This window comes from Hemiscyllium ocellatum, chromosome 18 (assembly GCF_020745735.1).
Source record: "Hemiscyllium ocellatum isolate sHemOce1 chromosome 18, sHemOce1.pat.X.cur, whole genome shotgun sequence".
NCBI lineage: Eukaryota > Metazoa > Chordata > Chondrichthyes > Orectolobiformes > Hemiscylliidae > Hemiscyllium > Hemiscyllium ocellatum.
In genome coordinates, this window is record NC_083418.1 from 79,472,683 (window position 1) to 79,500,539 (window position 27,857).

Below are 27,857 nucleotides of genomic sequence, written 5' to 3' on the forward strand. Positions count from 1 at the left end.
CCTTCCCCGGTCATGGCTAAAGGGAAATGTCTCCATGAGTTGATTGGAACCAGTTGCATAACTAAAAATAAAAAATGCACACATTTACATATTCCCTTTTGGAACTTCCTAGAGAGCTTTACACCAATGGGGGATTATCGAGCTGTTCCGCGCTCTTGTTCTGTCGGACAGTGTTGCACGTACAACAGTTGCAATTTGCTGAAGAAATTGAAGAAACCATATGCAACAGATTGGTCATCAGTGGCATGGAGGACCACCTTTCCCTGAGCAGTCGGTGCCAGCGCTCTCCTCCCAGGTCGTCAATGATCAGATATTACCCTTTCCTAATGACCCCGAGGGCAGTTAGGAGTCAGTCACATTGTTGTGACCCAGACCAGGTAAAGGCTGGCAGTTTCCTTCCCTAAAGGACATTTGTGAGGCAGATGGATTTTCCCCAACAATCAATTCATGGTCATCGTTAGAATCTTAATTCCAGATTTTTAAAAATTCATTCAAATTCTGCCATCTGCCATGATGGGATTCAAGCCCAGCTCCCCAGAACATCAGTTAGGTATTGGGGTTAGGAGTGCAGTGATAACACCATTAGGCCATCATCTCCTCCATATGTGAGCAAGCAGCTAAAAATCAAACAAGGAACTATGGATACTAAATATCTGAAAGAAAAGAATATCTGTTTGTATGTTGAACAACTGACTGACCCATCAGTCTGCATGGGTAACACCTCCACCTTTTGCCTTGAGTAACACACCACAACACGACTGTATCGATGATGGCTGTGTCTCGATCCAGGTAGCTCCCACCACTTGCTCCTTTCTCCAGTGTCAGCACCCCACTAGATCAGTCAAAGGCACCCCCTTGGGCTCACAGTCTGACTTGTCCTAGATATAGCATACCCGCCCTTACAAGGTCAGGAGACAATAAAAAAACTGCAGATGCTGGAAGCCAGGGTAGACAGGCAGGAGGCTGGAGGGAACACAACAGGAGAGGCAGCATCAGCAAATGGAGGTCGATGTTTCAGGAGTGACCATTCATCAGGACTGGGGGGTGGGTGTAGGGGGAGCTGCAGATAAAGGGGGTGGCAGGAGCAGGGTGGTGACGTGTGGATAGATGAAGACAGGTAGAGAGCATGACCTGGTTGGTCAAGAGTGGCCGCAAAGAAGTACATTCATGGTAGCAATCTCAAACTGAACTCTCATTACATATTCCTAACTGGTCGAACCATGTGTGTGAGACTGAGTACCAATGTCAGCACAACCAGCTGGCATTCTGCTGGCAGGGAGCCTGGAGAAGCCTGTGCTTTCATGTAGCTCTGTGCTTGTGCAGAAGGGTGCTGCCTTATGAAGGAGATGGTCAGACTGACTTGCCTCACATGTGTTTAGATGATCAGACAGCACCATTTCCCCGAAGGGCCAGATTGTTTCCCCTGGTAGCCTCCTCAAGGTTGTCCCCTTCACTGCCACAAACACATGAAACAAGCACAACTTGGCCAATTTCACTTCACTATCTCGGGGAGCTTGCTGTACACAAGCTGACTGCACAAATTTCCTCCATCACAACATTTCACAGGACTTAAAAAAAACCCAAAACAACTGCAGATGCTGGTCATCAGAAACAAAATCAGAAATTGCTGGAAGACCTCAGCGGGTCTGGCAGCATCTGTGAAGAGAAATTAGGGCAGTATTATAGACAGCAGTGATGAAAGCTTAACATTTCAACATGATATTGATTGATTGGGTGAATGGGCAGAGCTGTGGCAGATGGATTTTAACAAAGAACATTACAGCACAGGGACAGGCCCTTTGACCCACCAAGACTGCACCAACACACAATGTCTTTTTAAACTAAAAAATGTTTGCATCTACACTGCCCATGTCCCACTTCTCCCTGCCCAGTCATGTACCCAGTCAAAATGGTGCTCAAACATTGCTATTGTATCAGCCTCCACCAGCTCATTCAGCAGCACGTTCCAGGCACTTCCCCCATTCTGTGTAAAAACACCTGCTTCTCATTTCTACTTTAGACTTACCCACTTTTACCTTCAACCTATGTCCTCTAGGAATTGACATTTCTGGGAATAAATGGGAATAAAACTGTGAATATCCATTCTATCCATGCCCAGCATAATTTTGTAAACTTCCCTCATCCATTGATATTCAAGTGAAGGCAAACCAAGTTTGTCCAATCATTCTTCTTAGCTAATACCCACCAAACCAGCCAACATCCTAGCACTGTACTCTCTCCACAGCCTCCCGGTCCTTCTGGCCACGTGGTAATCAGTACAGTTCACAAAACTCCAAATGTGGCCTAACTGAAGTTTCATGCAGCTGCAACATGATTTGCCAATTTTTATACCAATGAAGTCAAGCAGGCCATATACCTTTGTTAACACCTTATTCACTTGTGTTTCAGGGAATTATGGAGCTGTATACCTAGATCCCTCTGTATGGTCATGCTATTGAGGGCTCCGCTATTTACTGGATACTTCCCTCCAGGTGGGCGGCGCGGTGGTTAGCACTGCTGCCTCACAGCGCCTGAGACCCGGGTTCAATTCCCAACCTCATGCGACAGACTGTGTGGAGTTTGCACGTTCTCCCCGTGTCTGCGTGGGTTTCCTCCGGGTGCTCCGGTTTCCTCCCACAGTCCAAAGATGTGCGGGTCAGGTGAATTGGCCATGCTAAATTGCCCGTAGTGTTAGGTAAGGGGTAAATGTAGGGGTACGGGTGGGTTGCGCTTCGGCGGGTCGGTGTGGACTTGTTGGGCCGAAGGGCCTGTTTCCACACTGTAAGTAATCTAATCTAAATTAAATCTTCTAATCACATCACCTCACATATGTCTGGATTAAAGTCCACCTGCCATTTTCCTGCCCAAGTCTCCAGCCTCTCTCTATCCTGCTGCATATCTCTGGCAATCTTTCTCACTATCCCCACAGCTCCCTCAATCTTTGTGTCATCCGCAAACTTACTAATCAGATCACCTACATTCTCTTCCAGGTCGTTTATACACATTACAACCGACACGGGTCCCAGCACTACTCCTGGTCACAGATCTCCAGTCAGAAAAACCCTTCTACTGCTACTCTCTTTCATGCAAGCAAATGCGAGATTATCCATTTCAAACTGGAGAAGGATATATGCGGCACAATGTGGGTATCCAATGAGATTTGGGTGTTCAAAGGCATAGCTCTTTAATCTGGTGCAGAAAATAGGTAAATACGAGGACTGCAGATGCTGGAAACCCAAGTCTGGATTAGAGTGGTGCTGGAAAAGCACAGCAGGTCAGGCAGCATCCAAGGAGCAGAAAATAATCAAGGCAGCTATTGGAATGCCAGCCTTCATAGCTAAAGGTTAGGGGTTTAGAGATATAGATGTTGTGCTGCAGTTTTACAAAACCCTACTTAGAACACACATAGAGCACTGTGAGCAGATCAGGACACCACACCTTAGAAAGGATGCTTAGGTCGTGGAGGGAGTTCAACACAGGTTTACACCAATGAGACTGGGATTTCAAGGGTTAAGTTATGATGAAAGACAAGACAAATTATGCCTTAATTCTCCGGAATTTAGAAGGTCAATGTGTGATCTAAGTGAGACCTTCAGGATATAAATGTTTGGAGGAAAACATAGCTGGTCTAAGCAGTAAGTCTGTGGATGATATGAAGATTGATGGAGTTGTGGATAGTGAGGAGGATCGTCAGAGGATACAGCAGGATATAGATCAGTTGGAAGCATGGACAGAAAAATGGCAGATGGCGTTTAATCCGGACAAATATGAGGTCATGCATTTTGGAAGATCAAATACAGATGGAAATTACACAGAGAATGGCAGAACCCTCAGGAGTATTGATATGCAGAGGGATCTGGGTGTGCAGGTCAACAGATCACTGAAGATGGCAGCACAGGTAAATAAGGTAGTAAAAAAGGCATATGGCATGCTTGCCTTCATTGGAAGGGACATTGAATATAAGGGTAGAAAAGTTTTGCTGCAGCTTTATAGAACTTTAGTTAGGCCACACTTGGACAATTCCATGCAATTCTGGTCACCACACTACCAGAAGGATGTGGATGCTTTGGAGAGGGTTTACCAGGATGTTGCCTGGCCTGGGGTATTTTAGCTATGAAGAAAGGTTGGATGGACTGGGTTTGTTTCCAGTGGAACGCAGCAGGTTAAGGGGCAATAAAGTTGATACGATTGTGAATGGCATGGATAGGGTGGAAAGGACAAGGCTTTTTCCCAGGGTGGAGGGGTCAGTTACTCAAGGCCACAAGGTTCAAGTAGTGGGGGTGTGTGTGAGGGGGGGGGGAGATTTTAAAAGAGATGTACGAGGCAGGTTTTTTTGCACAAAGGATGACGAGTGCCTTGAACGTTCTGCCAGAGGATGTGGTGGAAGCAGATACAATGGCAACATTCAACAAGCACCTGGACAAATACAGGAATAGGAAGGGAATAGAGGGGTACGGATCCTGTAAGTGAAGACAGTTTTAGTGTGGAAGGGCAAAATGCAGGCTTGGCGGGCTGAAGGGCCTCTTCCTGTTCTGTATTGTTCTTAGTTCTTCTTGGTACTCACAGGGAATGACAGGGTCGATAAAATAAACTATTTCCAATAGTTGAAGATTCTAGGACCGGGGGCATAGTTGAAGAATTAGGCCAGGCCATTCAAGAGAAATGTTAGAAAGCACATCCACATACAAAGATTATTGCAACTTTCTTTGAAACTTTCTTCCTCAAATGGCAATTGATGTCAATTCAACTGTTCAATTTCAATCTGAGCCAGTCAAGACTTTGATAAACAGGAGATCGAGGGCTGGCATAAGGGGTTAGGCAACAGATCATCCAGGATCTTACTGAATAATAGAGCAAGCTTGAGGGGCTGAATAACCTACAGTCATCCAGGAGCCAATCAACACGGTTACGGCAGTGATCCCTGGGATGAAGGGGATTGACCTATGAGAAGAGATTGAGTAGGATGGTGTTGATATGCTCTGGAGTTTTGAAGAATAATCTGAATGAAATGATTGGACAGGGCAGATACTGACAGACTGATTCCTCACCCTGAAGGATAAACAAGTAAAATGTGGGAATGATGGCGTTGGTTTTAACACTACTTGAACACCTTAATATGAATAATCTCAAGAGAATGAGCAGCTCAATTTGGAGTGAGAGGAAGCTAAATGTCTTCACTTGGCAGCTTGTGAATCTTGAGAATTCTCAATTCCAGAGAGAGAGGTAGATGCTCAGTGGTTGAGTCTGCTCAATGCTGCAATTGATAAGAAATAAAGAGATATGGGGATATACCTGTAGGGTGGTGTTGTTGTAGAATGGAAGCCATGTTTTTATGGAATGGCAAACATGCTTCAGGTCTGAAATTACTTATTCCTTCACATGTTCTTACTGCATAGAACATACAACATGACACGAGGGTAGGTAGAGTTGTGGACAGTGCTGAAGGATGTTGTGGGTTACAGAGGGACATAGGGGATAAGATGCAGAGCTGGGCTGAGATGTGGCAAGTGATGTTTAATGCAGAAAAGTGTGAGGTAGTTCATTTCAGAAGAAGTAACAGGAATGTAGACTACTGGGCTAATGGTAAAATCCTTGGCAGTGTAGATGAACAGAAGGATCTCGGTGTCCAGGTGCGTAAATCCTTGAAAGTTGTCATCCAGATTGATAGGGATATTAAGAAGGCATGTGGTGTGTTGGCCTTTATTGGTCGGCGGATTGAATTTAGGAGCCACAAGGTCATGCTTCAGCTGTACAAGACACTGGTGCGGCCGCACTCGGAGTATTGTGTACAGTTCTGATCACCGCATTATAGGAAGGATGTGGAAGCTTTGGAAAGGGTTCAGAGGAGATTTACTGGGATGTTGCCTGGTATGGAGGGCAGGTCTTACGAGAAAAGGCTGAGGGAACTGAAGCTGTTTTCTTTGGGGAGAAGAAAGTTGAGAGGTGACTTAACTGAAACGTATAAGATAATCAGAGGGTTAGATAGGGTGGACAGTGAGAGCCTTTTTCCTCAGATGGCAAAGGCTAACACGAGGGGACATAGCTTTAAATTGAGGGGTGATTGATATAGGACGGATATCAGGGGTAGTTTCTTTACTCAGAGAGTAGTCGGGGCGTGGAACATCCTGTCTGCAACAATAGCAGACTCGCCAAAGTTAAGGGCATTTAAATGGGCATTGGACATACAAATGGGTAATAATGGAATGGTGTAGGTTAGATGGGTATCAGATTAATTTCATAGGTCAGCGCAACATCGAGGGCCGAAGGGCCTGTACTGTGCTGTAACGTTCTATGTTCTATGTCTTTTGTAACACTTGTCCAAATGACAGCAGGAGAGGAGCTCAGTGGGAGGTCTGTTAATACAGGAAACTTTGTAGATCATAGTTGAGGGTATCAAGGTGTTCTGAGACAGAGTTGTACCACTTGACCAGCATTTTAATGTGGGAAACACATTTATTGGCTGGGAAAACTGCAATGCACCATGTGCACTTTGTGGGTTTTACTCAATTAAACAAAAGGATGTGCGAACAAACTGAGGTCTCGGGGTGACCTTATCGAGGTTTATAAAATCATGACGGGCATGGATAGGGTAAATAGACAAGGTCTTTTCCCTGGGGTGGGGGAGTCCAGAACTAGAGGGCATAGGTTTTAGATTAGATTACTTACAGTGTGGAAACAGGCCCTTCGGCCCAACAAGTCCACACCGACCCGCCGAAGCGCAACCCACCCATACCCCTACATTTACCCCTTTACCTAACACTACGGGCAATTTATCCTGGCCAATTCACCTGACCCGCACATCTTTGGACTGTGGGAGGAAACCGGAGCACCCGGAGGAAACCCACGCAGACACGGGGAGAACGTGCAAACTCCACACAGTCAGTCGCCTGAGTCGGGAATTGAACCCGGGTCTCCAGGCACTGTGAGGCAACAGTGCTAACCACTGTGCCACCGTGCCGCCCACCAAGGCTGGGTGCTGGCAAATGGAACTACATTAAGTTGGGATATTTGGTCAGCATGGACAAGTTGGATCAAAAGGTCTGTTTCTGTGCAGGTTTAGGGTGAGAGGGGAAAGATTTAAAAGAGACCTAAGGGGCAACGTTTTTACACAGAGGGTGGTACGTGTATGGAATGAGCTGCCAGAGAAAGTGGTGGACGATGGTACAATTGTAACATTTAAGAGGCATCTGGATGGGTCCATGAGTAGGAAGGGTTTAGAGGGATATGGGCTGGGTGCTGGCAAATGGAACGAGATTAAGTTGGGATATTTGGTCAGCATGGACAAGTTGGATCAAAAGGTCTGTTTCTGTGCTGGTCATCTCTATGACTCTGCTGAAAATGTGTTGCTGGAAAAGTGCGGCAGGTCAGGCAGCATCCAAGGAGCAGGAGAGTCAATGTTTCGGGAATGAGCCCTTCTTCAGGAATCTCTATGACTCTGATTTGAAATGGTTGTGTGTGCTGAGATGTGTCACTTCTTGTGTCCATACACTCAGGCTCACTCTTCTGTGACAGATGTTCATTTACACGACACTTGTTCCAGTAGGATGGCCACTCCAGAATCCATGGTCCCACAGACTCCTGGAGCTACTCTCTGAACCTACTCTGTCTTTGTTATGACTGTGGTGCACAGTTCTTTTTTATTTACTTGCAGGATATAAACATCGCTGGCCGGGCCTGCATTTATTTCCCATCCTTAACTGCCCGTTGAGAAGGGGGTGACGAGCTACCTTGTTAAACCATGGCGTGGAGGTGCTGGTGATGGACTGGGGTGGACAAAGGCAGAAATCACATGACACCAGGTTATAGTCCAACAGGTTTATTTGAAATCACAAGCTTTCAGAGCACTGTAGCTTGGTGTTGTGTGACTCCTGACCGTCTTAGACCACTGCAGTCCATGTGCTGTAGGTTGACCCACAATGCCCCTTGCAACAGAATTCCAGGATTTTGCCTCAGCGGCACTGAAGAAACGTCAATATATTTCCAAGTCAAGATGGTGAATAGCTTGGAGGGGAGCTTGCAGGGGGTGGTGTTCCCATATTTCTGCTGCTCTTCTTCTTCTTGATGGAAGTGGTCTTGGGTTTGGAATGTGCTCTCTAAGGATGGTTAGTGATTTTCTTGGAGCTGGTACACACTGCTGCTACTGAGCGTTGGTGGTGGAGGGAGTGGATGCTTTTGGATGTGGTGCCAATCAAAGGGCTGCTTTGTCTTGGATGGTGTCGAGCTTCTTCAGTTCAATTGCAGCTGCACCTGTCCAGGCAAGAGGGGATTACTCCTTCCCACTGCTCATTTCAGCTCTGCACACTCCCTCGACATTAACATCTGAAACCCCTCACTCTTTAAGGCAGGGTCTGCATCAGTTTACTTACCGGCCAAGTTGTGAGCTCTTATTTACACCACTTCATATTACTGACAGGCCCAGAAATCTCTGAATACATCCTTCTCGCTCTCTCTCACCGAATCGCGAAGCTTCTGCACCTACTTATCCTTGTGATGTCGGCCAAATGATTTTCCCCACAGCGTTCTTTCAGAGACTACTGTCTTTAATTTCCAGCCTCTGCAGTTTATTTGTTTCCTTCTGTATGAAGAGGACAGAAGTGAAGAAAAAAATGTCTGCTTTTGGAGGGAGCCCAATGTGAGTGGTGATAATTGAGATAGTCACTGATAAATTTAATAATGCAATCAGGAGACTCTCTGCTGGTCTTGAGAATGAATAAAATGCGGAACTTGTCACCACGAGCAGTAGCTAAAGTGAACAGCATAGATACAATTCAGAATTAGTTAGATGAAAGAGAACAAAAGTTATGATGAGAGTGAGAAATGACTTTTTATTTCAATTCCACTGCTGTTATTTTTATGAGAAAGATTCTGGTAAATTTTGAACGCTGGAGTTATCACTTCACGGGATACCTTTTCAAAGACTCCAGTCTTGGCACAGAGTGGACATGGGGATCAAAGAATTATGTCCCTGAGATCTAGCATTCTCGATTTTAGTGGCCTAGAAAATCAACAGAGCTGATTTCCACATCTGATTTTGTGACCTTCACTCCTGCTGAACACTGTACTGGAGTTTTATGAATGCAAAAACACACCCTGGGCAATTATCAGAAGTATTTGGACAGGATATGAAGCCCCTTTATATCAAGTTACGTCTCACAGTGCCATGCAGTGGAATATGTAAATAGATCTGTCTGATAGTCTGCAGAAATCACAGCAATTTAGGGTGAGTCTTGAGATGGATTAAGGATCGCTTTTTCCAAATGATTCAGGTTTCCAGGCCACAGTTTGTGTAGGCTGCAGGTTCCAGCAAGGTTCCTGGGGGTCTCTGACATAACCCAGAAGCAGCTTGTTTGTGAATTTGATTCCTCCTCAGTCAGTAGGACCACCAGGGAATCAGATGAAACTAACCACTAAACCACCAGGGAAATTGGGTGGGTTCCTCCAGATGAAGAAAGGCAAATCCTTCCTGCCTCCCTCCCTCAGCTAGATCATAAAGACCACCAGAAATCTGGGCGCATTCCTGCCTTCCACAAGGCTAAGGTTGGAGTGTGAGTACGCCACTGCATGGTGAGGGAACTCAGATCTATCCCACCCCGGGCTACTCCGATGAAAACAGCCACAGATGGGCCTCCCCACAAGACGACTAAGACCGTCTTCAGTCTACACAACAGCAGCTGAGCAGAAACAGCTCAGAACAGACTCCTGTACGGAACTTTAGGATCGGGCTAGCTGCTGGAAATGCTCCTAATCGGATCAGGTGAACTAGTCAGATCCTTCCTCTGCCCACATTTCTGCAATGGTTATGATAGAATATTACGCAAGTGGCTACTAACTGGCTAGTTGTCAGATCACAAGAATACTTTTCTGTACATTTATTTATTTCATTGCTTGGAATGGAAATTTCTTGCAGCACTTCACCTGAGCAGATGTTCTCTGTTGCACTCCGTACTTTGCAATGGCATAGTATACCTCAGGTCATTACCAGGTTTAGCCTACTTACGACTCCAGGCCCATAGCAATGTGGTTGACTCTTATATAACAAAACATTAAATCGAGGATGCTGGAAATTTGAAACAAAGTCAGAAATTGCTGGAGAAGCTCAGTAGGTCTGGTAACGTCTGTGGAGAGAAATTCAGTGTAATGTGGAGGTGCTGTTGTGGACAAGGTCACCTGACACCAGGTTATAGTCCAACAGGATTATTTGAAATCACAAGCTTTCAGAGCGCTGTTCCTTCACATGGTGAAGTAAAGTGAAGAATGCAAGTACAGAATTTATAGGCAGAGAGATTAAAGGATCATACAAATGGTGTGAGTGGAGTGTCGAGTTTCTGTATCAAGTTTCTGTAGGTGATCAAAAGTGTCAGGCCGTGTGAGTAAAATGTCAACAGCTCAACAGCTAGTGAAGAGATGACTCCGCAACCTTTTCACACAGAGAATGGTACATGTATAGGATTAGTTGCTGGAGGAAGTGGTGGAGGCTGGTACAACTGCTGCATTTCTAAGGCAACTGGATGGGTATATGAATAGGAAAAGTAAAAGGGATGTAGGCAAATGGAACTAGATTAATTTAGGATATTGGGTCGGTATGGACGAGTTGGCCCGAAGGAACTGGACATCTCTATGATACAACTAATTGAGGCACAGGAATAATTACAAAAATAAATGGTGCTGGAACCATGACAAATGGCTCAAATAACATAATAGGTGTAAGAGTTGCATTCCAAGGGTTGAATCAATCTAACAAGTCATCCAAAACTGTACAAACTAATTAAGGTAGAGAGATCATAGCAAGTTATCAAGGTGATGATGTCAAAACAGAACAGTAAGGAGGATTTTACAGAGACAGAACAGTGTGATGGGGTTGTATGTCGTGTGACATGAACCCAAGGTCATGGTGAAGGCCATCTTCCTCGGTATGGTTAGACCCTCTGCATGCAATCCTTACACCCACCATGTTATTCCAGCCATTTGGTTTGTCTCCAGCACCATCTTATTTTTGTAATTATCTCTCTGCCTCAATTAATCGGATTATAGGTCACTCCTTCACTTGCTGTTCAGCTGTTGACATTTTACTCACACTGTCTGGCAATTCTGATCACCTGCAGAGACTTGTTCTTCAGCCTGTCGACACTCCACTCACACCATTGTACGATCTTTTGATCTCTCTGCCTATACATTCTGTGCCTGCGTGCTCCTCTTGACTTTACCTGACGAAGGAGCAGTGTTCCAAAAGTTTACAATTTCAAACAAACCGGATGAACTATAACCTGGTGTTGTGAGTGATATCTGAGAAAAAATAGAGTTCCCATTTTCAGTCCAGTGAATCTTCTTGAGGGCATTCTGAATGTTGGCTCTGCTTTTTCTTCACAGATGCTGCCTGAATGGCTGAGTCTCCAACAATTTCTGTTTTGACTCTAATACTATGTTCTATGTCCCCTGACCCAACCAGTGATACCCAATATCCCATGAATAAATAAATTTTTAAAAAGTTAGCGCTTTTGAAAATTTGTTTGTGGGTCTTGAACATTATTGAGCACTCTATAACCAGTAAAGTATTTCTGATGTGCAGACTCGACTGTAATGTGGACAACGACCTTTCCTATATTATATAAATACAGTGGCTACAAGAGCAGGTCAGAGGCTAGCAATCCTGCAGGTACCTGATGGGTGGCACGGTGGCACAGTGGTTAGCACTGCTGCCTTTCAATTCCCACCTCAGGCAACTGTCTGTGTGGAGTTTGCACATTCTCCCTGTGTTTGCGTGGGTTTCCTCCCACAGTCACAAAGATGTGCAGGTCAGGTGATTTGGCTGTACTAAATTGCCTGTAGTGTTAGGTAAAGGGGTAAATGTAGGGGTATGGATGGGTTGCACTTTGGCGGGTCGGTGTGGACTTATTGGGCTGAAGGGCCTGTTTCCACACTGTAAGTAATCTAAAAAAAATCTACCTCTGTCCACCATCTACAAGGCACAAGTTCAGAGTCTTCACCTGACTCCCCATTTTCCTGGATGGGTGGAGCTCCAACAACACTGGGAAGTTTAATCCTTTACCTCGTGCTTTTAGCCAAATGCTGCTACCTGCATAACGAGAGCTACTGGAACATCCCGGGCTGTGGGTGTCTGCATATACACTGTGCCTAAGCTGCTGGTTCTTTACCATTAAACGAGGCACTTCAACTCCATCTGCACGATCATACCATTACTCACATATGTACATGGCATGGTACCACACACAACTCTCTAGCGTAGTGTCCTAAACCTCTCTCCTCACATTCTCATTCCAGACTGGAGTCGTTTTTTTTAATTCACTCATAGAACGTGGGTGTCACTGGTTGGACAGCGTTTATGTGTTCGTCCTAGTTTCCGACCTGCTCTTGCAGCCGTTGTATTTACACAGAGAGTCTAGTTAAGTTTCTGGTCAGTAATAACTGCCGCAATGTTGATAGTGAGGGATTCAGCACCATTGAATGTCAAGAGGCAGTGATTAGATTGTCTCTCATTGCCTGGGATTCGTGTGTTGCAAATATTACTTTCCAGTTGTCAACCAAGTTTGGGTATTGTCTAAATCTTGTTGCAATTGAACATGGACTGCTTTAGTAACTGAGGAGTTGCAAATGGTGCTGAACATTGTATAATCATTAGCAAACATCCACATTCCTGACCTTCTGATGGGGAGCAGGTCATTGATGAAGCAGGTGAAGATGGTTGGGCTGAGGACAGTACCCTAAAGGACTCCTGCAGAGATAACCTGGAGTTGAGATGACTGACCTCCAACAAACACAAACATCACCCTTGCTGATGTCAGGATCATGTGATTCGTTGAATGTGATAAGGGCTACAGGGAGAAAGCAGGAGAAAGAGATTGAGAAACTTATCAGCCATGATTGAATGATAGAACAGACTATGGTTAATTGTAACCCAACCACAACTACAAACACCCACTCCCTCCACCATCAACGCTCAGTATCAGCAGTGTGGACCATCTACAAGATGTACAGCAGAGATTCACCGATGATCCTCAGACAACACGTTCCACACCCATGACCACTTCGATCCAGAAGGCCAAGGGCAGCAGATGCATGGGAACACCACCCCATGCAGGTTCCTCTCCAAGCCACCCACCATCCTGACTTGGAAAGATATTGCCGTTCCTTCACTGTCAGTGGATCAACATCCTGGAATTCCCTCCCTCAGGGCATTGTGGGTCAACCCACAGCACATGGACTGCAGCAGTTCAAGATAGCAGCTCGTCACCACCTTCTTGAGGACATGTAGGAATGAAGCACACATTAGCAGTTATTCATTCCCTCAGAGTTTGTGAACCAGCCCTTTGTCTTTCCAACTGAGCTTTTTCTCTCTCTTTAGGCTCTACCTCCATCAATAGTTTACTCCTTAAACCCTCTCCCCATCCTATCTTCTGTGTGTAAAAAAAAATTTTCCTAACTACTGTCAGTTCTGAGTTCAATGGACGCAAAACGTTAAATTCTGATTTCACTCTCTAGACGATGCCAGACCTGCTGAACTTTTTCAGCAATTTCTGTTTTTGTTTCTGATTTCCAGCATCCACAGTTCTTTTGGTTTTGTTTGTGTTGATGAGGAACAGGTGTTGGCCTGACAGGAAATGACCACACCTTTTGATATAAACTTTTTTTAAGAACATTCTCCAGCACCTTAATAAGCGTGGAAGTTCTGTCTCTCTCGTTGGGATGAAGGGTCCTTCCTGAATCATTGACTCTCTTGCTCCTCAGCTGCTGCCCGATCTGCTGTGTTTTCTCCAGAGCCACATTTTAGATTGGATTCCCTACAGTATGGAAACAGGCTCTTTGGCCCAACAAGTTCACACTGACCCTCTGAAGAGTAACCCACCCAGACCCATTCCCCTACATTTACCCCTGACTAATGCAAGGAGAAAGTGAGGACTGCAGATGCTGGAGATCAGAGCTGAAAATGTGTTGCTGGAAAAGCGCAGCAGGTCAGGCAGCATCCAAGGAGCAGGAGACTCGACATTTTGGGCATGAGCCCTTCTTCAGGAAGGGCTCATACCCAAAACGTCGATTCTCCTGCTCCTTGGATGCTGCCTGACCTGCTGCGCTTTTCCAGCAATACATTTTCAGCCCTTACTCATGCACCTCTCATTATGGGAAATTAAGCATGGCCAATCCACCAAACCTGCACATAGAACATAGAAAAATACAGCGCAGTACAGGCCTTTTGGCCCTCGATGTTGCACCGATCCAAGCCCACCTAGCATCTTTGGGGTGTGGGAGGAAGCCGGAGCAAACTCACACAGACACAGGGAGAATGTGCAAACTCCACACAGACAGTCGCCCGAGGCTGGAATCAAACCTGGGTCCCTGGCGCTGTGAGGCAGCAGTGTTAACCACTGAGCCACCATGCCATCCCACTTTATTCACTTCATTGTTATAGCAGATATGACACTGAACATGGTGCATGGGAAGATCCCACAAATGGGCATGGAGGGCAAGTAACCCTGGTTTTGATGACAACACTGAGGGAAGAGTATCAATCAGTGTCCGTCATGTACAACCCTCCACTGTGTTTGATGTTTGGTGCCTTTAACCACACTGCCCTGTCTATATGGTGCCACACTGACATGCGAACACCAGATTACTCCATTACGACTGGAATAGGTTTTAAATGCACATTTCTTTGATACAGCATCAAAGCTGCAGTCAACTAAACCATACTGATACACAGGTAAAAGGGAAGATGCAGGAGATCTGACATCAAGGCAGAACGTGTGACAAAAACTCAGCATCCATGGAGAAAGAAAAACATCCAGTATGACTTTTCTTTGGAGTGGAATTAAAATGGACTTTCCTCAGCTTTTAAAAGATTCCTTAAGATGGGAATTTCAAGACTAGGGGGCACATCTTTAAGGTGAGAGGAGAGAGATTTAAAAATAAACTTAAGAGGCAATATTTTACACAGAATGATTCATACTTAGAATGAACTTCCTGAGGAAGTGGTGGATGTGGGGAAAACTACAATGTTTGAAAGACATTTGGATAAATACATGATTAGGAAAGATTTGGATGGATATGGGCCTGGAGCAGGTAGGTGGGACTAGTTTAGTTTGGACAGGTTGAACCGAAGGGTCTATTTTCATGCTGTTAGACTCTATGACTTTATGACTCAATGTGTAATAGAATTCTTTTCTTTGTCACTTCCATCTCAGGAGAAAGTAAAAACTAGAAACAAAACGTAGAAAATGCTGAAAATGCTTCAACAAACAGACAGAATTCAAGAAAGGAGCACTGTCAATATATTGCAGAAAGGAGATGGTTATTTAACAGTGTAAGATAAAATTAGGGAAAAAAATGAGTCTATTCAGGGCAATGATACAGAGGCTATGCAAACTAAAAGGAAAACTCTGGGAATGCTGAGCAGGTTGAGTTGAAGTTGTGGAGAGAGTTAAAAGCAATGTTGATATTTCAGGTCAATAATTCTTCCTGAGGATCCATGGATGGTCACAACTGAATAGTGGAGTGTGGGGGGGAGGGACAGGAATATGGAAATCCTGGCACAGTGGGCTAAGGCTCCAATGGTCCAGGAGGCAGCGGAGAAGGAGGTGGAGACCCCAGTGTTCTCGGTCAGATTGCCCAGCTGTAGATAGAGGATGCCCACTCCAGGTAGCACCCACATGCCCACCATTCCTGGAATCATTGGGCCCGACATGCCTGGTGCTACAGTGGCCTAGATGTCCATGGAGCCAGGGACACCTGATGGCAGTATGCCCAGGGCCGCTACTCCTGGTGCTAGTGAGGTGGCAGCTACAGTAGCAACAGTGTGATGTAGCTGGAGAGGGGAATCCTGGGGTGATCGAGTCAGCAGTGGAAGCAGGGATTCCTGGAGGTGGTCTCCATAGGCCTGGACAGGGGGACTCCTGGTTATGGGCAAGGTGACTGCAGCAACGGAGGCTTGGGGTCTCCTGGTTGAGGGGCAAGTGTAGGTTCAGCACGGTACAAGGCAATGTCAACGGCAAATCACTGGCAAAGAGATAGTGCCTAAAGAATGGCGACTCCTTTTTTGGTGGGTCTGGTGCAGGTGGTGGTGAGGCACTGATGAACTCTTTCTCAATTACTGGAGGCTAGGTGCTGAGGTGGGCTGTGTTGGAAGGACTGTAGTACTGAACATTTTATTTCTCTACCTTTCTAACTTTTTTCCTAAGAATTTATGTTTAAGAATCTGTACCTGGTTATCTTGGTACCTAAGACGATGCTCTCATTGGCAACTTGTAAACTTTTCCGTGTACTCATTTGAGTACTTGTGACAATTAGGCTAATTCAATTCAGTTCATTACAATTTTTGTTCCCTTAACTTAGTTTGGTGCAATCAGAATCATCAAAGTATTATGGGACAGAGGAGGCCATTTGGCCCATCATGCTTGCACTGACTCACCCAGTGCCAATCTCCTGCCTTTTCCCCATAGCCCGTGCACACCATTTCTTTTCAAACAATCACCCAAACCTCTCTTGGAAGCCTCAGTTGCCTCCATCACTTTTCCAGGTAGAGCATTCCACACCCACACAACTTGCTGGGTGAAAACAGTTTTCCCCACATCATTCGTGCTTCACTTCAACAGACACCTCCTCATTCCAGTTCCTTTTACCAGCTGGAGCAGTTTCTTCCCATCGACTGCGTCCAGCCCCCTCATAATTTGGAAAGCCTTGATCAGATCTCCTTGCTGTCCAAGGAGGGAAGGCTTCAGCTGATGGCCTCAGCTTCCCTTCTCTCTTTCACAAAGGCTGGTCTTTATAAAGACACAAGCTGTCATTTCTAATACTTGTTTGTGTTGTGTTGTTCCTGTTGCAACATCAGTCAGTGCTTACCTCATGTGCCCAGAACTCAAGCACTCATCCGTTTCTGGTTTTGTGGGGTATTCTGTCACTAGCCAATAACAGCAGGAAGATACAGCAATGAGCTGACTGGTCACCTTGCTGTTGTCAAGGAGACTCCTCCAATCCGTTTGCAGACAGTGGCTGCGCTCTGTTTTATATATAGAACTGGGGAAGTTCAGCATCCATATCTCATGTCAATTTTAAAACAGGAAAAGAAAGTGCAAATTAGCCGATTAAATCTGCAGTCCATTGCTTTTGTTTCAGAGTGAAGGGCCCCTTTCTCCAGCCCTTCCCACAGTTTTAAGTGGACTCTGAGAGAAATGATTTTAAAAGTATTCCAATTTCTTCAATTTCTGTAATTTGTTCAGATAACGATCATCGATGATTTTGCTATTTTATTTACCTTTGTACTCCCTCTTGGTGACTGAGATCCATAGAAACAGGAGCTGACCAGTCAGCCTTTGCAGAGAGAGGATTGAGTATCCTCTTGCAAGGGTGCCTGCATTGAGGAGGTTTTCCTCCTCTCTCTACATGAATCTCAGGGAGTCCCTCTCCCACTGCAACTCCCAGATTATTTCCTCTGTCCTGAAGCTCTTCCAACTGCCTATCTCTGTTCCACCTATCCACTCCACCCTCCTCTCTGACCTCTCACCTTCATCCCCACCCCCATCCACCCGTTGTACTCTTTGCTACTTTTCCCCACCCTCCTCCCTGACCTACCACCTTCATCCCCTCCCCACTCACCCATTGGACTCTATGCTACTTTCTCCCCACCCCCACCCTCCTCTCATTTATCTCTCCACCCTGGAGGCTTCCTGCCTCTATTCCTGATGAAGGGCTTTTGCCCGAAACATGGATTTTCCTGCCCCTCGGATGCTGCCTGACCTGTTGTGCTTTTCCAGCACCACTCTGATCCAGAATCTAGTTTCCAGCATCTGCAGTCCTTGTTTTTACCTACAGGAGTGGGGATGTTTTACTACAATTGTACAGGGGCTTCTGAACCACCCCTGGATTATTGTGTAGTGTTTTGGTCTGTTTATTGGAGAAAGGGTCTTCTTATGAAAAGAGGGAGTGTAGCGAAGATTTCCCAAATTGATTCCTGATATGGCAGGACTGACATATGAAGGGAGACTGGATTGCTCAGCATTATCTTCACTGGAGAGAGGATATTGTTTATAATTCCAGCAGGACTAGACAGGATAAACACAGGAAGGATGTTCCCGATGACCAGGGAATCCAGAACCAGGGTTCACAGTCTGTGGGTACAGGGTTGGCCATTTTGGGCTGAGATGAGGAGAAATGTCTTTACCCAGAGAGTGGGGAGCCTGTGGGATTCTCTGTCACAGGTTGAGGTCATGACATTGAATATTTTCAAGAAGATAGATATAGTTCTTAGGAATCGAAGGGTAGGGTGCAAAGGCAGGCATGTGAGTTGGATGACAAGCCCAGATTATGCTGAATGGGGGAGCAGACTGGAAGGGCTGAATGGCCTCCACCAGCTCCTATTGGCCATGTTTCTATGCTGCGTTATTTAGTCTGTTCTAGATTTCTGGATTGATGCAATTTGTCTCAGTTAGCTTCATATCCATGGATAGCCATACCATTGAAAAGTTCAATGAAAGCAGCTGCCACAGGACCCCCTCTCAGTCTGGTGGTTCCACAGTGGGGGGGAGTCATTTCTGTTCATTTACTCCATTGATCCGAGAAACACCTTGACTAGATCAGCCTTCAGACTCTAATACTGACAGGAGACACACACACCATACATGTCAGGGCTGTCCTTCACAAACAACCGGGTCATCTTGGTCTGATTCTGATACCACTTTCCTGTCCAGGCCGATCTATCTAACCCAGGATACGATGCTGGGAACAGGCTCTGACTCTAAGCTGAATATGAGGAGGTACACTGTTCCTATTCCATGTCCCCTGAGATAAACACTGATGTTTTAACTGCTTTCTTGATTGTTGTTTTACATCTGTCCACGAACTCTCAGTGATTTTTATCATGGACACTCAAATCCTTTTGCATCCTCAGAGCTGATCAGGTGTAATCCTATTGAAAGGTGGAGCAGGCTCGAAGGGCTGAATGGTCTTCTGTAAGATCAGAAGAAATAGGAACAGGAGTAGGCTAATCAGCAGCACGGTGGCTCAATGGTTAGCACTGCTGCCTCATAGCGCCAGGGCTCCAGGTTCAATTCTAGCCTCGGGCAACTGTCTGTATGGAGTTTGCACATTCTCCCTGTGTCTGTGTGGGTTTCCTCCGGGTGCTCTGGTTTCCTCCCACAGTCACAAAGATGTGCCATGCTAAATTGCCCATAGTGCTAGGTGCATTAGTCAGAGGGAAATGGGTCTGGGTCGGTGTGGACTGGTTGGGTGGAATGGCCTGTTTCCAAACTGTAGGGAATCTAATCTCATCAGCCCTTCAAGCCTTTCCACCATCCATATAGGATGGTGGCAAGGAGTTCCAAAGAATTATAACCTTCTGAGAGAAGAAATTCCTCCTCATCTCTGTCTTAAATTGATGTCCCTTTATTCTGAGACTGTGCCCATGAGGGGAAACATCCTCTCAGCAGTGACCCTGTTAAGCCCCATCAGAATCAGATATGTTACAATGAGATCATCTATCATTCTTCTAAACTCAGGTGAGTAGAGTTGCAACGAAGATGGTGTGAGGTCAGAGTGGAAGTGATAGTCAGACCACACAGACACAACCTAGGATTAAGGTTAGAAGACTTTATTCAGGCCAGAGAAAGGGCAGAGCATTCCCACAGTAAAGGTGGGAACTACTTATCAAAAACACAGATAGTGAGAAATCATTCAAGAAAGAACTGTCAAAGAAATAAAGATTATTATTACAGCAGTGGACAATGGGAATCGGCCGGTTAAAAACAAATTGAGAACCGAGAGGTGCGGGGAGGGGAATAGCAAAGAGGAACAATGAGAAAAGATTAGCAGCTAAGATAAAAGGAAATCCCAAAGTCTTTTATTAATATATAAACGGCAAGAGAGTGGCTGGAGGAGGAGTAGGGATAATCAGAGACCAAAAGGGGATGTACACATGGAGGCAGGATGGATGACTGAAGTGTCCAAAGAATACTTTGCATCTGCCATTACTAAAGAGGCCATGGTGACAGAGGAGGAAGCTCTGCCACATGAAGGGATCAAAATTAATAAAGAAGAAAACTTGGATAAATTGTTGGCACTTAAAATTGACAAGGCCCTGGGACTGGATGTGAAACATCCAAGGATCTTGAAGGAAGTGGTGGTAGAAATTGTGAAGATACTGACCAGAAACTTTCAATCATCCCTGGTTTTGGGGTGTTGCCAGAAGACGAGAGAACATTACAACCTTGTTCAAAAGCAGTTGTAAAGGTAATCCCAACAACTACTGACCAATCTGTTTCATTTCAGTCACGGGCTAACGATTGGAAACATTTATTTGGAATAGAATAGGTAGTCACACGGAAAGAAACGGGTTGGTAAGGAAGAACCAGTATGGATTTCTGAAGATTAGATTAGATTCCCTACTGTGTGGAAACAGCCCTTTGGCCCAACCAGTCCACACCAACCCTCTGAAGAGTAACCCACCCAGATCCATTCAACCTGACATAATGAGTAATTTAGCATGGCCAATTCACCTGACCTGCACATCTTTGGACTGTGGGAGGAAACCCACGCAGACACAAGGAGAATGTGCAAACTCCACACAGACGGTCACCCAAGGCTGGAATCAAACCCAGTCCCTGGTACTGTGAGGCGGCAGTGCTAACCAATACGCCGCCATGCAGCAAGTTTAACTCACTTGTAGAAGTTTTTTGAAGAGGTAATGTAAAGGATTGATGTAGGTGATGTTTTTAACATGGTATTCATGGATTTCCAAGAAGCATTTGACAAAATGCCTCCCAATAGACATTTGTGAAAGGTTACAGGTCACATTATAAAAGGGACAGTGGCAATACAAATACAAAATTGACTGGGTGATAGAAAACAGAAACTCATGGCCAAGGCATAATCTTTGGGCAGGAGGAAGGTATGTGATGGGATTCACCAGGGGTTGGTATTGGGACCTTTGCTTTTTGAGATATATATTAATTAGCTGGATCATGGTGTGAAGGAGAGAATTTCCAAGTTTGCAAATGACTTAAAATTTAGGAGAAGTGAAACTTGTGAGGAGGATAGTGTAGAACTTCAAAAGGACATCAACAAGTTGGATGGAGCCGTTGGATGAGTGTCAGATAAGATTCAGAGAAGTGTGAGGTGATGCACTTTGGTCGGAAGAACATTGAGAGATGATATTAAATAGAGGGTACAATTGTAAAGGGGGTGCAGCCGAAGTGATCCCTGGGGGTAATATGTGCACAGATCATTTCAGGTGGTAGGGGCGATGAAGAGAGCAGTTAATGAAGTACACAAAATCCTTGGCTTTATTAATACGGGCATAGAGTACATGAGCAAGGAAGTGATGTCGAATATGTTTGAGACATTTGTTAGACCTCCGATGGGATATTGTGTACAGTTGTGGGCACAATATTATTAGAAAAATGTGAATAGTTTGGAAAAGTGATTTACGAGAATGGTTCCAGGGTGAGAAATGTCAAGGATAAGGATGGATTGACGACGTTGGGATTGTTCTTCTTGGATAGAAGGCTGACTGACATTTCCAAAATCATGAGCGAGCAGGAGAGAGTAGGGTGGGAGAAGCTGTTCCTGTGCATAAAAGGATCAAGAATAATAGGGTTTTGATTTAACAGGATGTGCAGATGAAGCAGAGGGTGATATGAGAAAGTCCTTTTCACCCAGTGAGTAGATAGTGTCTGCAGTGCACTGCCTGGAAATGTGGTGGAGGCAGGTTCAACTGAGGTATTCAAGAGGGAATCGGAATTGAATGGTTATTTGGGTAGAAGTGTGGGAAAAGGCAGGAGATTGGCAGTAGGGGATAGCAATGTGCAGGCCTCCTTCTTTGCCGTAACAGTCCTGTGATTCTGATTAAAGACGCATTGAGTTTGATTCATTCAATGGATCTGGTCAGGAAATGGGAATCATTTACATTGGTCTCAAACAGCAGGGATTCAGTGACTCTGTGAGAAGCTGCAAAAAAATACACACACGCACATACACACAAAAGCGTACACTAACACACATATACACACACGCGCCTATACTAACACACACACATGCACACTCACACTCACTCAAACACACACACGCGTACACTAACACACATATACACACACGCATATGCTAACACACACATACACACTCACACACACACAAACAAAACACACATGCGTACGCTAACACACATATACACACACACACGTACACACACGTACACACACACACACACAGACACACACACACACACACACATACACACGTACACACACACACACACACGTACACACACACACATACACACACACGTACACTCACATGGTTTTTAGTTCCAGAAAGCAGGAGGTCTTCATTTTGACTGAAAACCCCTCCAGTCACAGCACAGAGCAACAGAACCTGCTCTTGCTGCAAAAGTAAAAGCCTTTGAGCAAACAGAACAAATAGTCACAAAAAAACAAGTCGTGGCCTCAGAAGTAGTATTGCCAGGCAGGTTTCAGGCTGATTGAGATTGGACAGATTGGGCTTCTTTTTCCTGGAGTTCAGGAGAGCAAGAAGTGACTTGATTGAAGTTCATAGTATCCTCAAAGGCCTTGATTAATTAGATGTGGAAAAGGTGATTCCTTTTGTGGGTGTCAGAGATGACGAGAACTTTTTTTGGCTCCTTAGTAAAAGGATTGCAGTAAAAAGAAATATTGTTTTATTAATAAAACAACATACGTTCAATGAAGATGCAATAATTAGTTAACAGACGCAGTCAATATCATAGAGGCTGGCATGCTTATTCCACTAAATGTCTTTTAAAGAAGATCCAAAACACACACTCACACCCACAGCAGCCACCACCCCCCCCCCCCCCCCACACACAAACACCATCACACACACATTCAGTCTCTCTCTCACACACACACAGACAGACACACAAGCACACTCGCTTACACCTACACTCTCTCATATACACACGCACACACACATACATACAGACATACGCACAAACACACACTCATATACAGACACTAACATGGAGAAAGTGAGGATTGCAGATGCTGGTGATCAGAGTTGAGAGTGTGGTGCTGGAAAAGCGCAACAGGTCAGGCAGCATTCGAGGAGCAGGAGAATCGACGTTTCAGACATAATTCCCGATGAAGGGCTTTTGCCCAAAACATCACTTCTCCTGCTCCTTGAGTACTGCCTGACCTGCTGTGCTTTTCCAGCACCACACTCTCGACATACACTAACATACTCACTATCTAACACACTCGCAGACTCACTCTCTAACACACATACACACAAACAAACATACACTCACTCTCTAACACACACACACAAACTCACTGTCTAACACACACACTCACACAGACTCACTCTCTAACACACACACACACACACAGACTCACTCTCTAACACACATCAACACACACACAAACTCACTGTCTAACACACACAAACACAGACTCACTCTCTAACACGCGCGCACACACAAACTCACTGTCTAACACACATAGGCATGTACAGTCACTCTCTAACACACATACAGACACACTCTCTCTAACTCACATGCACACAAACACGCACACACACTCACACACAAACTCACTCTCCAACACACAGATACACACACTCACTCTCTAACACACATACACACACACTCGCGCACACACACTCACTCTCTGACACACAAACACTCTAACATATACACACACACACACACACACACATTCACACACACACACACAGACACACACACAGACACACAAACACACACACACACAGACACACACACACACACACAAACAGACACACACACACACAAACACAACACACACTTCTGCGCCCATCGTTTTAACTCCTCTTGAACCTTGTATGTTTCAATGAAATTTCTTCTCAATTTTCTACATTCCCCTGAGGACAGGCCCGATCTACGAAACCGCTCCTCATAAGACAGACCATTCTCAGCCTCATGACCCTTCTCTGGATTGCCTCCAATGCCACTATGAGGAGCCCAAACTGTTCACAGAATTTCAGCTATGGTCAAGCTGGTTCCTTGTATCATTCCAACAAAACCTCCTTGCGGTTGTACTCCATTCACTTTAAAATAACGACCAACATTTTATTTGCCTTCCCTACTACTTGCTCAACTTGGGTGCAAGCTTTTAGTGAAGGAACAAGCATTGATTCTTGTGGTGCCCCGTTAGTGACAGCTTGCCATCTTAAGAAAGATCCGTCAATGCCTAATCTCTGCTTTCTCTCTATTAAGTGATTCTCGGTCCCTTCTGGTCTACCTCCCCCAATCCAGTCCAATCCAAACTATTGATGAGGAGACATTTCTTCACCCAGAGAATTGGAAGCTTGTGGAAATCTCTGCCATAGAAAACAGTTGAGACCAAAGCATTGAATATTTTCTGGAAGGAGCTAGATATATTTGTGAGGACTTTAGGGATTAAAACATATCAGAAGACAGCAGGAGCAGGGCTCTGTGTTGGATGATCAGCCATGATCAGGTTGAACGAGGTAGCAGGATCGAAGGGCTGAATGGTTCACTTCTGCTCCTATTTTCTAAGTTTCCATATTTCTGTGCTAATATTGTGGGAAAAGGACACTGAAGTTGGTGATGTGCCATGATTTACTGGAGCATTTTAATGGGCTGAATGGCCTTCTACTGTTCCCATGGTCCTGAAACTTGCTACTTGACAGCATCGCTAGGAATATCTTCACCACATGAGCTGCAGTGAGTCATCAACATCCTTGTTTCTCCTTGAGATTAGAGTAGATTCCCTACAATGTGGAAACAGGCCCTTCGGCCCAACCAGTTCACGCCAACCCTCCGAAGAGTAGCCCACCCAGACCTGTTTCCATTGGACTAATGCACCTAGCACTATGGGCAATTTATCATGGCCAATTCACCTGGCCTGCACATCTTTGGATTGTGGGAGGAAACCCACACAGACACAGGGAGAATGCGCAAACTCCACACAAACAGTCACTCAAGGCTGGAATCGAACCTGGGACCCTGGTGCTGTGAGGCAGCAGCGCTAACCACTAAGCCACCATGCCACCCAAAAATCTGGAGAACAGATGGGACTTGAACCCAAGTCTCCTGGTACAGGGTAGGAACTTTACCTCTACAAATGTCAATGTCTCCACTACAAAGAGATGTTTGGTTTGAAGGAATGTCCTGTAATTGAGCTCCTTCCTCCAATTGTCCACGTAACCCAAAATAAAAACCAGAAGAGCTACAGATGCTGTAGATCAGAAACATAACTCTGATTTCATTCCAGAGATGCTACCAGATCTACTGAACTTTTCCAGCAACTTCTGGTTTTGATCCAGGTAGACTAGTGTCTCAGCGTCACTAACACCCATACTTAAACAGAAGCACTCAAACCCTGCAAAGTTGCACAGGATAACTGAGAAAGTGCCAATCTTGATCTTAAATCACTTTATTCTGTTGTTGGAAATGGGTCTTTCAAAGACATTGGGTCAACTAGATGGAAAGCTTCCACTTATTATTCTTAAAAATTCTTCATGCTTGGTGAAAGAAATCGGTTGGAGTGAGATTAATCTGCATTTGAACATCAGAGAGAGAAAGGTCATGAACAGACCTGTATGTTTGTGGAGTTGACAGATAGATCTTATGAAAAATGTAGATGATTGGAAGTGTAAGTTATTGATTACTGCACTGATAACTGAGAGAGGGTTTGACTCTGGAGGACGCAGAAGGATTGCTGCCAGAAACGGGCTGTAAAGAAAAGCCAGCTGAGAAGGCAGAGAGTCACACGTCTGAAACATCGGCCCCACATCAAGAAGCTATGTTAGCAACCAGAACACCCCCATTCTTAAAGGTAGTTCCCCTCCCCCACCACTCCTTCCCCCCACCCCCGGAACCAAACTCAATGCAAGAATTTGAATTCTTTCTGGGTGAAAATGTGTCCAAAGTGAAGGGACATCAACACAGCAAGCAGAATCAGCTGTATAAATGTGGAATCTGATCTGGAAAGTAACATCAGATGGAGATTTCACTGCTCTTCTCAGGGATGTTTTAATTTACATAGCGACACTTTTCAAAAGAAATGAAAAGGCTTAGCACGTCTCTCAGAAATGACTCCAAATGCTTCACATGAATCACTTTGAAGTGCAGGGACTGGTTATATCAGCAAATCTGGCAGCCATTTGTGTGCAACGTGATTCTCCAAACAGTAATGAGATTAATTAGTAGCTAATCTGGTTTGTTGGAGTTGGTTGACAGCACGGTGGCTCAGTGGTTAGCACTGCTGCCTCACAGCACCAGGGTCCCAGGTTCAATCCCAGCCTCAGGTGACTGTCTGGGTGGAGTTTGCACATTCTCCCTGCGTGGGTTTCCTCCGGGTGCTCTGGTTACCACCTACAGTCTAAAGATGTGTAAGTTAGGTGAATTGGCCATGCTAAATTGCCCACAGTGTTAGGTGCATCATTCAGAGGGAGATGGAAATGGGTGGGTTGCTCTTTGGAGGGTCGGTGTGGACTGTGTTAGGCCGAAGGGCCTGTTTCCACACTGTAGAAAATGAATCTAAAAGTGTTTATGTCAATTCTGGTTACTTGAAGACCTCTAGTGCACTTGTTTACAGTTAAGCAAATGCATACAGTATAGACTAATCTGCTGACACAGCCTGTTGGCCTGCAGTTCCACAGTGCAAAGTGCCTGTGGTCTGTGTTAATGTGATAAAATCCGGTTACCTGGCTCAATTGCATGCTCGCTGGGGGTGGGATGTCACTCTAGATTCCACATAAGGAGGTGCACAAAGCTCTTCATAGGACTGTAATCAGAAAGAATTAACACTGAGCCACAGAAAGGCTTTACTGCAGGGGCTTTGTCAAATGGCATTTTTAAATAGGGTCTTGAACTAGGAGAGAGAGGAGTGGAGAGGCAGAAAGGTTTGGTGTGTGGTGGCAGAACTTTGGTCCTAGATATTTGAAGACACAGCCATCAATCGGAGGAATGGTGGTGGTTTAAACTAAGGATCCCCATGTCTCAGGCAAGGAGAAGAGTCCTTCATGGTCACCTCAGCTGGTGTGGGAATCAAACTCACGCTATTAGCATCACTCTACATCACAGACCAGCCATCCAGCCAACTGAGCTATAACAAGTCAAAAAGTAGAGAAAAGTAGACTGTCCAGTGACCAGTGCTGGAGGTTTACAGGATAATGGAAAATTGACAATTTAGAGGGATATGAAAAAAAATGAGAATTTTAAAATTAAAAATTTATGGATAAATTCTACTTGATCAAGCTGCTGCAGATCAGTGGAGCAAATAATTGAGGTACACCATCTGGAAGAGAGAAATAGGTGATATGATTCATGTCTTAAAGTAAACAGGCTTATTGTTTAATGAAGGTGTCTGGTTTGGTTATGTGTGGGTCTAATTATTGAGCTGTGAACGTGTCCCATTAATATTAAAACAAACACCCTTTATACTGTCGCTCTGATTCTACTCACGTGTCTAACTGTTATAGTCCAACACCCACTCCAATGTCTTCAGGACAAACATCTAACTGACACTCCAGTCCAATTTTGAGTGAGTGCTGTACAATGGAGGTTGGATCTGATGGCCATCTCCTCTCCAAAAGAGATGTGAAAGTTTCTATGATATTTTGAACTTCAGAATGGCGATGTCTTGGTCAATATCAGCACAACAGATTTATCTCATTCTCTGCCTCTGTCTCACTCTCCCTCTTTCTTTCTCATTTTTTTCTCTTCCTTGCTTTCGTTCTCACTTTCTCTCTCTACTTCGGTTTTTCTTCTCTATTTCTCTCCTTTTTCTCTTTCTCATCTTTTCTCTTTTTTCTTTCTTTCTCTGTCACACTTTCTCTCCTCTCTGCTCCTTTCTCGCTTTCTCCTTTTCTCTGTCTTC